Genomic DNA, 14,293 nt, shown 5'->3' with positions numbered 1-14,293 from the left:
TCCTGAACCCTTCGGGGTGCTACCTGATAACGAATGAACAGAGACTCTCCTTTACTCGGTACCTGATACCTCGCCCGCTTCTTCCAGTGAGTCTGACCTAGTGTACTCCGAAGCAGAGGTTACCCTCGAGTCTCGGTACCCCTCCAACCTGGCGGAGGACCCCCAGTTGTTTCCTGAATCCTCCGGGGTACCACCACATAACAAAGAGGCAGTGACTTCTCTACACCTTGTACCTGATACTTTGCCCATTTCATCCTGTGAGCTTGACAAGATGTACCCCGAAGCAGAGGCTACCCCCGAGTCTCTGCACCCCTCCAACCCGGCGGAGGACCTCCAGTTGTCTCCTGAACTTTTTGGGGTGCTGCCTAAAAATAAATGTAGAGAGACTTTTTTGTGTGCTGTTTCTGGTACTTCACCCGTTTCATCTGTTGCTGAAGATGGCTGGATGGGAAGTCGCATCCTAGCCATCCAGATTATGAGACCAGTTTTGTCTCCTCCTGTGGACAATAGAAGTAATCTCCTTGAAGAGAGGGATTGGCCCCCAAATTCCCTGCGGAAGATCCTTGCAGGCCTGAAGAAGAGGGGGCGTAAGGGCGGGGGTACTGTAGCATACCTGGCGGCGTTCTTGCATGGTGTTCCATCTCTCATCATGCAAGATCGCAAACTTCATCTCCCGCCCAGCTTCCTGGTCTGGCTTCTTTCTTTGTGCTCTGCTCTACTTTGGCTGCATAGGGCGACGCCCGCTGAACTTCCTGTTTCTTGTAGCTGCTGCGGACACGCCCCTGTTGCATCTTCAGCCTATTGCTGTCCATCTTTGGGTATTTATTCCACCTTCTTCCTCAAGATGGCACCTGAGCATTGTGTCCTGTCAGTTGGCTTTTTGTCTCTGACGTGCCAGGTCCTATCCTGTTTTCCTGCCTGTTTTCCAGTTCTATGTCTGAACTGTGGTCTGTTCTTGTGAACACGCTTCCAGCCTGTTCTTTCGCCTTCTAGGGGCCGTATTCCTAGATCTGCCTGTCTGTGCCTTGCGGTATCTGTTCCTGTCTGAACAGTGTCCTGTTTGTGTTCCAGCCTTGCTGTATTTGTTCCCGTTCCTCTGTTCCCAGTTGTCTGTGCCTCGTTTCTACTTTAGCCTTTTCTCCCTTTTCCCTCTATGTCTGTTTTCTGCGTCTTTCTGCAGAGTCTGAACTTGCTCCTAAATTCCTTCTCGTCGTCTCTGTACCTCTGTTGTGAATTTAGTGTATGCTCGCTACTTCTTTGTAAGTACTTTGTGTGCTTCTGGTTCTGCCTTTCCTTCTCCGTCTGTTCTTTGTGAACAGAGTCCTATCCCCTTGCCTTGTCTCGTTCGCCGCGCCGGCGGTTCTAGCCGCTCTGCGGTTTCCGCTCTGCTTCTGCCTCGCCTACCGCTCTGCGGTTTCCGCTCTGCTTCTGCCTCGCCTACCGCTCTGCGGTTTCCGCTCTGCTCCTGCCTTGGTTACCGCTCTGCGGTTTCCGCTCTGCTTCTGCCTCGCCTACCGCTCTGCGGTTTCCGCTCTGCTTCTGCCTTCTTAGCCGCTCTGCGGTTTCCGCTCTGCTCCTGCCTTGTTTGCCGCTCTGCGGTTTCCGCTCTGCTGCGGCCTTCTTAGCCGCTCTGCGGTTTCCGCTCTGCTCCTGTCCTGTTTACCGCTCTTGCGGTTTCCACTCTGCTCTTGCCTTGCTTGCCGCTCCTGCGGTTTCTGCTCTGCATCTGCTCGCTGCTCCGGCAGTCCTGTCCTGCTCTGCTTCTGCTCGCTGCTCCGGCAGCCCCGTCCTGCTCTGCATCTGCTCGCTGCTCCGGCAGTCCTGTCCTGCTCTGCTTGTGCTCGCTGCTCCGGCAGTCCCGTCCTGCTCTGCTCTTGCCCACCGCTTCGGGGTTCCCTCTCTGCTGTGTTTGGCTACCGCATCTGCGGTTCTGTTTCTGTGACCCAGTCTGTACTGGGTCTTGTCCTCTCTGTGCTCCAGCCCGTCCTTTCGGCCAGTACCTCCCTGCCTGCATATTCGCCTGTATCCACCCGTCTGCATACCTGCCGTGTTCGCTTATATCCACCAGTCTGTGCCAGCCTAACCTGCCTGTTCCAGTAATCCCTGTGTGGGTCAACCCCCGTGTCCGGAGTTTGACCTGGAGTAGCACCTGGTCCCTCTGCCCGGTTTCTCCCTGGTGCACTGGCGTCATATGCCGTCGTGCCATCTTGGTCGGATCGGCCAGATACTTAGTCACGCCCCTCCAGGCACTCTCCGGTTCATGGTCCAGTGGAACCACTTTTCCCGCACACGCCAGTCAGTCCGGGCGTGTGCATAACAGTAGCGCCCCGAGGGTTCGGCCGCTACAGGGGTATTGCACCTCAGACCAGAGGTGTGATATTCCACTCCCAGGTAAGAATGGAGTATGGACCAGGGCTCAGTTAGCTGCATACAGCACACACACCCCATTTCCGAGGGACAGCTCAACGGTGCTCCCACTAGACAAGTGCAGGCACGACCGACTATGTCCCTGCCTGGAGTGGGGAGGGGGGTGGAACACCCAGTGCTGTAGGGGCAGATAGGGGTTGGTTTCTGAGCATAGGTAGGAGCCCATTGGTTGCTGGTCACCTGGGCTCATGGTCAGAGGAAAGTATAAAAGGTGGGCACCATCTTAGTTCTGGGTCAGTTCAGCCAGAGGAGAAGACAGGGAGTAGAGGCTCTGTAGGAGCTCTACTCTAGGAGGGCCTAGTGAGAGGCCGAGGAGGAGGTGAAGGGGAGCTGAGATTTTGGCTCATCTCAGCTCCAAGAAAAAGGAACAGAAAGGAACAGAGAAAGAGAAGGAGAGACAGAGAAACAGAAGGGCTCAGGAACAAGAAGGTGGAAGGGACCCTAAGAACCCACGAGAATCCAGGGTGAAGGGTCAGGCAGATTAAGGGTACCGGATCCCAAGTTGGTGGAGGAGAAACAACCCTCAGCCAAAGACCAGTCGTCGTGATCATCTATTGGTGCGACACCTCATCAAACCTGCTAGAAAGGCACCATATAGGACAGCGGAGGACGGGGCCCACATTTAACCGCACAAGTCCGCGGCAGCTGGACAAAAGTGGGTCACTGGTGAGGCAGGCCAGAGAAAGGATTAAAGGGGGTCCTGTGCCATGCTCCTGAACTGCTTGGGAGTTGACCGAGCCCCACACCTGGTGGACGCAGCACGGCTCGGGCGGTCACTACCTGTACAGAAGTGACCCGGAACAAATGAACTGTGAGTAAAGACTAGTGTTGAGCCACCCCCGTAGTGTTCGAGTTCGGTTCGGTTCGTCGAACACCCGTGTGTTCGCCGAACTGTTCGTCGAACTGTTCGTCGAACACCTTCGAACACCGTTAAAACCAATGGCAGGCAAACAAAAACACATAGAAACACATAGAAAACACCTTCAAAGGTGTCCAAAAGCTGACAAACTGCTCAGAAGACACAACTAACAACACATGGAAAAGTGACAAGTACATATAGTCATGCGAAAAGAAAAGAGGTGGAGGAGTAAAAGGAGGGGGAGACACAGATATAGGCATGTCATGCCCTTCTAAAATCCAAAAAGTGAGAAGCCGAGACGGCCAGTCCGCTCCTGCCCGTGCCACCTCCGTGTCGCCGGGTTTGTGCCAGAGCCGCGGTGAACCCTGACGGCCAGCCCCCCTCTCCCAATACTGGTGCCTGTCCGCTGGTGGGTCGAGAGAGCCCCCCTGTGGTGGAGGCAGCTCTAAGCTTTTTAATTTAAATTGTCCCTCTAATTTGAATGAATACACTTTAAATCCATTTACAAGGATCTATTGGAGGGCAAGTCTCATGCCAGCAGCCGCGTAATTCCAGCTCCAGTAGCGTCCACTAAAGCTGCTGCAGTTAAAAAGCTTTTATAAGGATCGAGCTCGGCTGTCCACCGCAAGGCATCCTAGTGCCAGTCCCAGCCCCTATGCCTTGGGGTGCCTCCTGATGCTCTTCACTAAGTATCCCGTGGTCCCGAAGCATTTCCTTTGAAAAAATTAAGTGTCCAAACTACAGGTGGTGTAGCTTGCTTAACAGCCGGGATAATCCGCTGACTAGCAGACACTGCTACTAGGCACAAAGTATTTCCTGGGCTAGATGCAGTTAAAAATTTGTAAGTAGATACTCTCGTTGGATGCTGAGAAAGCATTCCATAGAGTCTCCTGGCACGCCATATATGATTCTCTTAAAAAGCTTGGGGTAGGGGTCTAGGGGACCCTTTTATAGCCAAAATCACGGCCCTGTATCACAATACGTCACCTAGGCTGAAGATAAATGGAACTGTAGCACCGAGGGCTCGGTTGCTACAGACGTATTGCACCTCACCCAGAGGTGTGATATCTCACTCTCAGATAAGGATTGAGTGTGGATCAGGACCCGACACCTGCATGCATTACACCACATTGCCGTGGGGCAGGGCGACCAATATGCCCCTGAGATGGGCACGACAGTCCCTGTCCCTGGCTGGAGTGGGGGGAGGGAACACTGAGGAAGGGGAACCCTGCAGTGCAGGAGCAGGGAGGAAGCAGTTCCTGGGTGCATTGAGAAGGGAGTATAAAAGGTGGGCACCATCTTAGTTCAGTGCAGAGAAGTCTGAGCAGAAGTGGCAGGGAGCAGGGGCTCTGCATGAGCTCTGCTCCGGAGGCGGGCCTAGTAACAGAGGCCCAGGCCTGCAAGAGGGAGAAGGAAGGAAGAGGAGCGGAGAAGGCTCCAGGAACGAGGAATGAAGGGATCCCAGGGGTGCGGACGGGCGAGTCGCCACCGCACGCCCGAATCCACCTGCGTGGAGGGGTCAGGCCAAAGGGGGAGACCGGTCCCCGAACTAGTGGAGGCAGGAAACGACCCTCAGCTAGAAACCGGAGGCTCTGACATTTTATGTGGCGCAGCCCCTTGCTCCACCCGCTAGGAAGGCACCACATAGGGTCAGGGAAACTGGCGCCAAGTTTACCAAGAGGAGGCCCGAGGCAGCCGGACAGAAGTGTTGGTAAGAAAGGCCAGACAAAGGACACACAAAGGGGGTCCTGTGAAGCGCTCCAAAGTTATCTGGGAGTTGTCTGAGCCCCTCACCTGGTGAGCACAGTACGACGTGGGCAGCCGTTACCTGCAGACGTGGTCTGGATAATAAGAACTGTGAGTAAAGGCCCTGAACTGCATCACTGACTCCGTGTCGTTACTGCTGCTGCCCTGCACCATCACCCCCATCCTCCGCATACACTGCCCTGAGGCTATACTCCTCCCGTGCGGAGTTATGCTGCGCTCTGCTGCACCCACAACACCAGCCTTAGCGGTCTGCCCTGTAGCGGCGGTTCACTCTGACCGCAATCCACGGGTGGCGTAGTCGGACATTTAAACATCAAAACCACATAAATAGTTCCGCCACTGGTTTGACCGCCCTGAGCCACGGAACCGGATCGCCGCCACGAAGACTACAACCACCAGCATCCACCAAAAAGGGTCCGGCTCTGGGTGTCCCAAGGCCCAGGGGGTGCGTCAGAACATTTTCATCACCTTTCACAATCACCAATGGGACAAGGCAGGGATGTCCTCTGTCCCCTCTCTTATACATCCTAGTGACGGAGCACCTGCTCTCATCAATTCGCCATAACCCCAATATTAGGTGGATTGAGGTGGGAGGCACCGAGTACAAGTGCTCTCTATTTGCTGATGATGTCCTAGTATATATCACTCAATCACATATATCCATCCCTGCTGTTATGGCTGAAATAGATCACTTTGTTACATGGTAAAATTTTAAAATCAATGCAGCGAAGTCTGAGGCCCTCGATGTCTCCCTCCCTAAATCCATATAGGATTCCATCCAGTCCAACTTTCCCTTTGCCTGGCCCTCACAGGGTATCAAATACTTAGGAATTCCCATTCATAGAGACCTCTCCCATCTATGTTATCTTAATTTTGGGCCCTTTATTGAACAATTCCATACAGACCACGGTTGGCAAGTTAGAACTGTAAGATTCACTACGTGAACCACTGGTGTTTTGTGGAAAAGCACATGTACACCGCGTTCCAAATTATTATGCAAAAAGTGTTTAGGAGTGATAAGGGAAGAATTTGTTTGTTTGTCAGTTAAACTCATTGATGGTGATGTGTGTCAGGGCTCTTTATATCACTGTAAGCAATTGCAGACACCTGTGCTAATTAGTTTGGCAGGTGTGTCCAATGAAAGGCAAGACTACTTAAGAAGGCTCTCTCACATTATTAAGCAGCCTACATTTTCTGCCAAAATGGGAAAGAAAAAGGATGTGTCGGCTGCTGAGAAGCAACAAATTGTGGAGTGTTTAGGTCAAGGCATGACTACAATCAACATTGTGCGATGATCAGGATGAAGTGTCTTGGCAATCAAGAAGTATGTAGCTGATTCACAGTACACACGTGTGCGTGCTGATAAGGACAAATTGAGGACTCTTTCCTACAGGCAATTACGTCAGGTTGAAAGCGCAGCGGCAAAAAAGCCTTGTCATAGCAGCAGACAAGTTTTTGAAGCTGCTTGTGCCTCCAACGTCCCCCGAACAACAAGATGCAGGGTCCTTCAGAGGTTTGCAGCTGTGCATACGCCATCCTGTCGACCTCCTCTATCCACTTCACACAAGCAGAAACGGCTCCAGTGGGCCAAACATTACATGAAGACTGATTTCAAAACTGTTTTGTTCACGGATGAGTGCCGTGCAGCGCTCGATGGTCCAGATGAATGGAGTGGAGGATGGCTGGTTGATGGACACCCCACGCAAACACGGCTACAGCGCCAACAAGGAGGAGGTGGAGTAATGTTTTGGGCTGGAATCATGGGGAGAGAGATTGTCGGCCCCTTTAGGATCCCTGAAGGCGCTAAAGATGAACTCCATAATGTATGTGGATTTTCTCAAACAGCACTTCCTGCCATGGTTCAAGAAGAAGAACCGTGTATTTCACAGCAAGATCATTTTTCTGCATGATAATGCACCATCTCATGCTGCACATAAAACATCTGCATCTCTGGCTGATATGGGCATAAAAGGGGACAAACTTATGGTGTGACCCCCATGCTCCCCTGACCTCTACCCCATTCATAACCTTTGGAGCATCATTAAAAGGAGTGTCTATGATGGCGGGAGGCAGTTCACATCTAAGCAACAGCTCTGGGAGGGTATTCTGTCCTCATGCAAAACAATTGAAGCAGAAACCATCCAAAACCTGACAAATTCAATGGACGAGAGAGTTCAGAAGCTCCTTTCGAACAAGGGGTCCTATGTGAAAATGTAACATCACCTAGAATAAAGTTTTGAGTTGAAAACTGTTTGAATTCAGTTTCTAACAACCTGCTAATGCTTATAATTTCAAAAATGACCATTTTTTTGGTCTTTATTAAAATGAAAAGGTTGATCGAAAAGTTTGGGGGATCTAAGAGTGTGGCAACCCAGTAGTCATGATTACTTCGAATTCTCACAATATGAGGGTCATGCTGCAGGTAGTGCAGCAAGAAGGCACTTATGTGTCTTGCGCATCTCGGAGCCCCAAAATTATTTTCCGGGCTAGATGCAGCTAAAAATTATTTTTAATTTTAAATCTGGTGAAGCTTATTATAGATGGCCTAATAGGATCAGTGCTGCACACTGCTACAAAGCCCAAATTATTTTCCAGTCAAGATACAGATAAACATGATTAGTAATTTGAAAGCTTAAAACGGTTGGTAGGGTGATTTTAACCAATCATCAAGCTTTTACTCTCCCCAGGATGACACAGGGGTAGAAAAGTCGTTTCGGATCCATGATTTGTTCATCTTTATGAACGTGAGTCTGTCTACATTATCAGTGGAGAGCCGCGTGCGCTTATCTGTCAGCACACCACCAGCAGCGCTGAACACACGTTCAGACAGAACGCTGGCTGCGGGGCATGACAAGATCTCCAAGGCGTAAGTGGCTAGCTCCGGCCATTTATCCAGATTGGAAGCCCAAAAAGAGCAAGGGTCCAGTGACACAGTCGTGGCTTCAATGTTTACTTGGAGATACTCCTGTACCATCGTCTCTAGGCGTTGACTATGTGTCAGACTTCTTGTCTCCTGTGGCCTTGCAAAGGATGGGCTAAAAAAGTGGTGAAATGATTCCGCAAAATTGATGTTACCAGCAGATACTGTGGTTCTGTTACGGTTTGAGTGCTGAACACTTGACGGTCCCACGGTTGGCAAGTTGGAACTGTGAGATTCACTACGTGCACCACTGGTATTTTGTGGAAAAGCACATGTAAGATTCTGCAACAGTCTCTGCTGATACTCCTGCATGCGTGCATCCCTTTCTATGGCAGGAATAATTTCTGCAAATTTACTTTTGTACTGGGGATCTAACAGTGTGGCAACCCAGTAGTCAGGATTATTTCTAATTCTCACAATTCGAGGGTCATGTTGCAGGTAGTGCAGCAAGAAGGCACTCATGTGTGTTGCGCATCCAGGAGCACCAAGTCCCTGTTGTGTTGGTGGCGAGGTAACAATCATGCTTCCTTCCTCTGTCCTCTCCCCCCAACCTCGCACAACAGAAATGTGATCAAGGTCTCCCTCATCTGATGAGTCTTCCATCAGTTCGTCCTCCACTTCTTCCTGGGCTCCTGCACCTTCCTCACTAGTTTGGCTGCTACCATGCGCCCTGGTAAAATCATCTCCCCCACCCTCACATGCCTGCCGCCCTGGTGCTGCCGACCGTCTGGACCTTGCAGATGTTAGCCCTTCCGCATACAACTCCTCCTCCTCTACTTCCTCCACCTCCTCTTGTGCCACCACCTGACTCCGAATTCTGTTTAACATGTGCTCCAGCATGTAAATCACCGGAATAGTCATGCTGATAATGGCATCGTCAGCACTAAACATCTTCGTCGCCATTTCAAAACTGTGCAGAAGGGTGCATAGGTCCCTGATCTGAGACCACTCCTCCAGCGTGATTTGCCCCACCTCTGAATCTCGTTGGCCCAGGCTATACGTCAGAACGTATTGCACCAGGGCTTGTCGGTGCTGCCACAGTCGCTGCAACATGTGCAGAGTTGAATTCCACCGGGTAGGCACATCGCATTTTAGCCGGTGAAGTGGCAGGCCCAACGACTTCTGTAGAGATGTAAGTCGCTGAGCTGCGGGATGCGAACGGCGGAAGTGAGCACACAGCGACCGTGCCCTCTGCAGAAGGCCATCTAGTCTGGGATAGTGGGCTAAAAATTGCTGGACAACCAGGTTCAACACGTGAGCCATACAAGGCACGTGTGTGACATTGCCCCGGCGAAGGGCCGCACCCAGGTTTGCAGCATTGTCGCACACGGCCTTCCCTGGTTTCAGGTCCAGTGGAGACAACCATTCATGAAATTGGTTCTCCAGAGCTGACCACAACTCCTCAGCTGTGTGACTCACATTTCCCAGACATTTCAATGTAAAAACCGCCTGATGACGTTGAGCCCTACTGCCAGCATAGTAAGGAGGTGTGCAGGATCCCTTCTGCGCAGTTAGAAAGCTTGTGGCATGACCAGACAGGCTTTGGGTGCAGGTGGAAGATCGAGAGGAGGTTGAGGAGGCAGAAGCAGTGGAGGAAAAATGACATAAAGAGGATTGACGCACAACTCGTGGGGACGGCAAGACTTGGACAGCAGCCCCTTGTCCTGCTGTCACCATAGTTACCCAGTGCCCAGTCAGCGACATGTAACGCCCCTGTCCATGCCTACTCGTCCAAGTGTCTGTGGTGAAATGCACCCTGTCACACACAGAGTTTCTCAAAGAAGCGGTGATGTTGTGTGCGACATGCTGGTGGAGCGCAGGCACACCTTTCTTTGAGAAGTAGTGCCGACTGGGCATCTGGTACTGGGGCACTGCGACGGACATAAGGTCTCGAAAATCCTCTGTGTCCACCAGGCGGAAAGGCAGCATTTCTGTAGCCAAGAGCTTGCAGATGGTGAAATTCAACCTCTTAGCTTTCTCATGGCTAGGAGGAAATGGTCTTTTACTTGTCCACATCTGAGGGACCGAGGGCTGGCTATTGTGCTTAGACGGGGTTGATAAGGGTGTCCCCGGCAAACTGCCGGTCTGTGAGGAAGATGCAGGCGGACATGTTAGGTTGCCTTGATCCAAAGGTGGTGCTATCGATTTCGGACAGCGCTCAAGACCAGCTGGTGTTACCACCTCCAAAGAAAATGATGACCTGCCAATCACGCTGGCTGTTGCGGGTAAAGAGGTGGCAGGTCTGCGCCCCAAAACAGGTGTGACTGCTGTCCCCCCAGTCACAGAGGATGAAGAGGCCGCGGATGCACAAGATATGGCAGACGGTGGTTGGCCCGGCCGGCTAGACCGCATTGTAGCACACTGAGCTTCCCACTGCAACTTATGCTTCATGTCCATGTGCCGGTTCATGCATGAAGTACTCAAACTATGTATTTTTTGGCCTCTACTTAGCTTTTGCTGACAAATGTTACAGATAACACGAGTTGGGTCATCTTTATCGATCTGAAAAAATGCCCAGGCTATGCAAGGCTTAGCACCCATGCGACCTGAAGAGCCACCACGACTTGTGGTGAGAGGCAGAGTTGTGTTTGAGGATGCAGTTGTTGACGTGCTTCCAGTACTACGTCTCTGTCCAGGAAGGCGCAACCTGACCTCGTCGTCACTAGCATCTTCCTCCACCTCCTCTGCTGACCTCATCTCTTGGCTGACTGTGGGTTGACAGTAAGTGGGATCTCCGACCTCATCATCATCACCCTGTGCGTTATCACACCCGTCGTCCTCAGAGCCAACCTGTTCCTGCCCTGACAAAAAACTAAAGTTGTCGCTCCAATCAGGTATTTGAGTCTTATCATCGTCTTCCTCATTGTCTCCACCAACAGGAGTTACAGTTTGGGAATGAGGGTCTACATTATGGTCAGAACCTTCTGCGTCTGGTCTTGGATCCGACTCATAAAGATTCTGGGCATCAGTGCAGATCATTTCCTCGTCTGGATTCACAGAAGCGCTGGAGTCGACCTCTGATTCCCAGGCTATAGTATGAGTAAACAGCTCTGCAGACTCAACCATCTGTTCTACCTCATACTCAGACGGGCAGCTGGAGATTTGGGAGCTGTGAGGAAGCAAGTGCGATTTGGGTGACACCTTTGAGGACTGGAGTATTTGTGATGTTGAAGTTGATGTGGAGGAGAGCCCACTTAAAGGAGCACTTGATATCCGTTGAAGCACCTGCTGTTTTTGTGCCTCATCTGGAATTTGTAGCGATTGGCGTGGCCGTAAGAAAGGGATCTTATCACATTGTCCGCTAAAAGAAGTAGACATTTTAGTTTGGCTGGAAGATGGTCTTTCTTCTGCACCTACCCCACGGACACAACCTTTTTTCCCCTTCCCAACACGCCTATTCCCCTTTCCACCAGCAGCAGGCCTTTTTCCACTCATTTTGGTGGTTAACTAATTCACAACTCTGGAGTTGTTTGCACAAAAAAACAATGGATGGTAACCGAGCAGAGCTGAGTGGCCAAACTGTGGTATTAGGCCAAAACTATTGGCTGGGTTAGATGCAGAAAAAAATTATTTTTAATTTGCAACCTGATGGAGGTCAGTATAGATGGACTAATAGACCAAGTCCCACACACCGCTAGAAGCCCAAATATTTTTTCAGAGCTAGATGCAGAAATTTTTTTTATTCAATTTGCAACCTGATGGAGGTCAGTATAGATGGACTAATAGACCAAGTCCCACACACTGCTAGAAGCCCAAATATTTTTTCAGAGCTAGATGCAGAAAAAAATTATTTTTAATTTGCAACCTGATGGAGGTCAGTATAGATGGACTAATAGACCAAGTCCCACACACCGCTAGAAGCCCAAATATTTTTTCAGAGCTAGATGCAGAAAAAAATTATTTTTAATTTGCAACCTGATGGAGGTCAGTATAGATGGACTAATAGACCAAGTCCCACACACCGCTAGAAGCCCAAATATTTTTTCAGAGCTAGATGCAGAAAAAAATTATATTCAATTTGCAACCTGCTGGAGGTCAGTATAGAAGGACTAATAGAACAAGTCCCACACACTGCTAGAAGCCCAAATATTTTTTCAGAGCTAAATGAAGAAAAAAATTATTTTTAATTTGCAACCTGATGGAGGTCAGTATAGATGGACTAATAGACCAAGTCCCACACACTGCTAGAAGCCCAAATATTTTTTCAGAGCTAGATGCAGAAAAAAATTATTTTTAATTTGCAACCTGATGGAGGTCAGTATAGATGGACTAATAGACCAAGTCCCACACACTGCTAGAAGCCCAAATATTTTTTCAGAGCTAGATGCAGAAAAAAATTATTTTTAATTTGCAACCTGATGGAGGTCAGTATAGATGGACTAATAGACCAAGTCCCACACACCGCTAGAAGCCCAAATATTTTTTCAGAGCTAGATGCAGAAAAAAATTATATTCAATTTGCAACCTGCTGGACGTCAGTATAGAAGGACTAATAGAACAAGTCCCACACACTGCTAGAAGCCCAAATATTTTTTCAGAGCTAAATGAAGAAAAAAATTATTTTTAATTTGCAACCTGATGGAGGTCAGTATAGATGGACTAATAGACCAAGTCCCACACACTGCTAGAAGCCCAAATATTTTTTCAGAGCTAGATGCAGAAAAAAATTATTTTTAATTTGCAACCTGATGGAGGTCAGTATAGATGGACTAATAGACCAAGTCCCACACACTGCTAGAAGCCCAAATATTTTTTCAGAGCTAGATGCAGAAAAAAATTATATTCAGTTTGCAACCTGATGGAGGTCAGTATAGATGGACTAATAGAATTATGCTATGCCCAAAAGATTTTACTTCACTAGGTGCAGTAAAAAAATTGGTATTCTATACACAGGTGGTATATCTTGCAACACAGATAGGCTACTCCACTGACTAACACACTCTGCAATAGGCCAAAAAGGATTAGCTTTGCTAGATTCAGCCAAATGCTGTGAAAAAAACTTGCACAGCACTGGCACAGACCTGCCTGGCAAAAACTGATAGGAACTGATGTAACCTAGTCCTGAAAAGGACTCCAATTACAATTAGTCTTTACTCCCACAATCTATCTATTTAAGAGCACAGACCTGCCTGATAAAAGTCGTAGGAAATGCTGTAACCTAGTCCTTAAAAGGACTGCAATCACAACTATTCCCTACTCCCAAGCTATCTGTATATTTGTGCGAAAATTGGCTTGAAATTAACAAGGTATAGCGCACACAGCAACAGCGGTGCCGTCTAACACGCAGCTGCAGCAGTGAGAAAATGGTGGCGACGCTGAAAATGGCTTGGTCTTATAGGGCAAGGACATGTGACATACACTGCCAATCACACATGCCCTTGCTTGTGTGAAAAAAAGCACTTCGCTCCGTGTGTGCGCTGCTGATAGGCTGACAGATTGCACCTCCCCACTGCAAATGCGGGAAAGAGAAAAAAAAATGGAGATCTTCATTGTTCCTGCAGAGATCCATCCCCTGCCCCTCCCCCCGCCCCGCTGTAAACTCAAACTGCGTATTAACATTAATTTTCATCATTACTGAGAAAAAATCCAGTTATGATTTTGGTGCACGAACAGTTATCGAACATAACCTCGAACAGCCGAATTTTTCTCAAATTGTTCGTGTTCGCCGACCGGCTCGAACACCGCCCAAAACAGCTCGAATTTGAGATTGGCGAACAGTTCGAGTAGAACAACGCTCATCTCTAGTAAAGACCCTGGACTGTAACTTGTTGTCTGTGTGCTCCTTCGCGCCTCCAGCACTACCGGTACTGGGACTCTCACCACCATCACTCCCAACATCTACTACACTGCCCTGGGGCCGCACTCTTCCCGTGGGGAGTCACACCATCCCAGCTGCACACATCATCAGCCCCAGCGGACTGCCTTGAAGCGGCGGTTCCTAATAACCGCAATCCACGGGTGGCGTAGTCGGACATCATCAATAGAGCATAGCAGACTACCATTGGTCTGACCACCCTGAGCCGCGGGATCGGGCCGCCACTACTACCCCCATCGTTCCCCTATCGTCCGGATCCGCGTGCCCCACGGCCCAGGGGGCGAGTCACATAGGCTTCAATTAGTTCCAGATCCTCTCAGGTCCTGAGCACTGAAGAGCACCTATCTGTCTCTTCACCACCTGCCAAATTGCCCAGGCAGTCAGAGAGCCCTGGACAGGAGCCATCTCTACTTCTGTTCTCTGAATCTCTTGGCTTGGAAAGAGGGGGCCAGCCAAGCAGAATTCGAGAATTTGAAGAAGAGGTAGTATGCAGTGATGCGCAACC

Source organism: Phyllobates terribilis, unplaced genomic scaffold, assembly GCF_046119375.1.
Source record: "Phyllobates terribilis strain yellow unplaced genomic scaffold, ASM4611937v1 Scaffold_9__5_contigs__length_417890890, whole genome shotgun sequence".
In the NCBI taxonomy this organism is placed as follows: Eukaryota; Metazoa; Chordata; class Amphibia; order Anura; family Dendrobatidae; genus Phyllobates; species Phyllobates terribilis.
The sequence above is the reverse complement of the archived record's forward strand: the minus strand, read 5'-3'. Positions refer to the sequence as shown.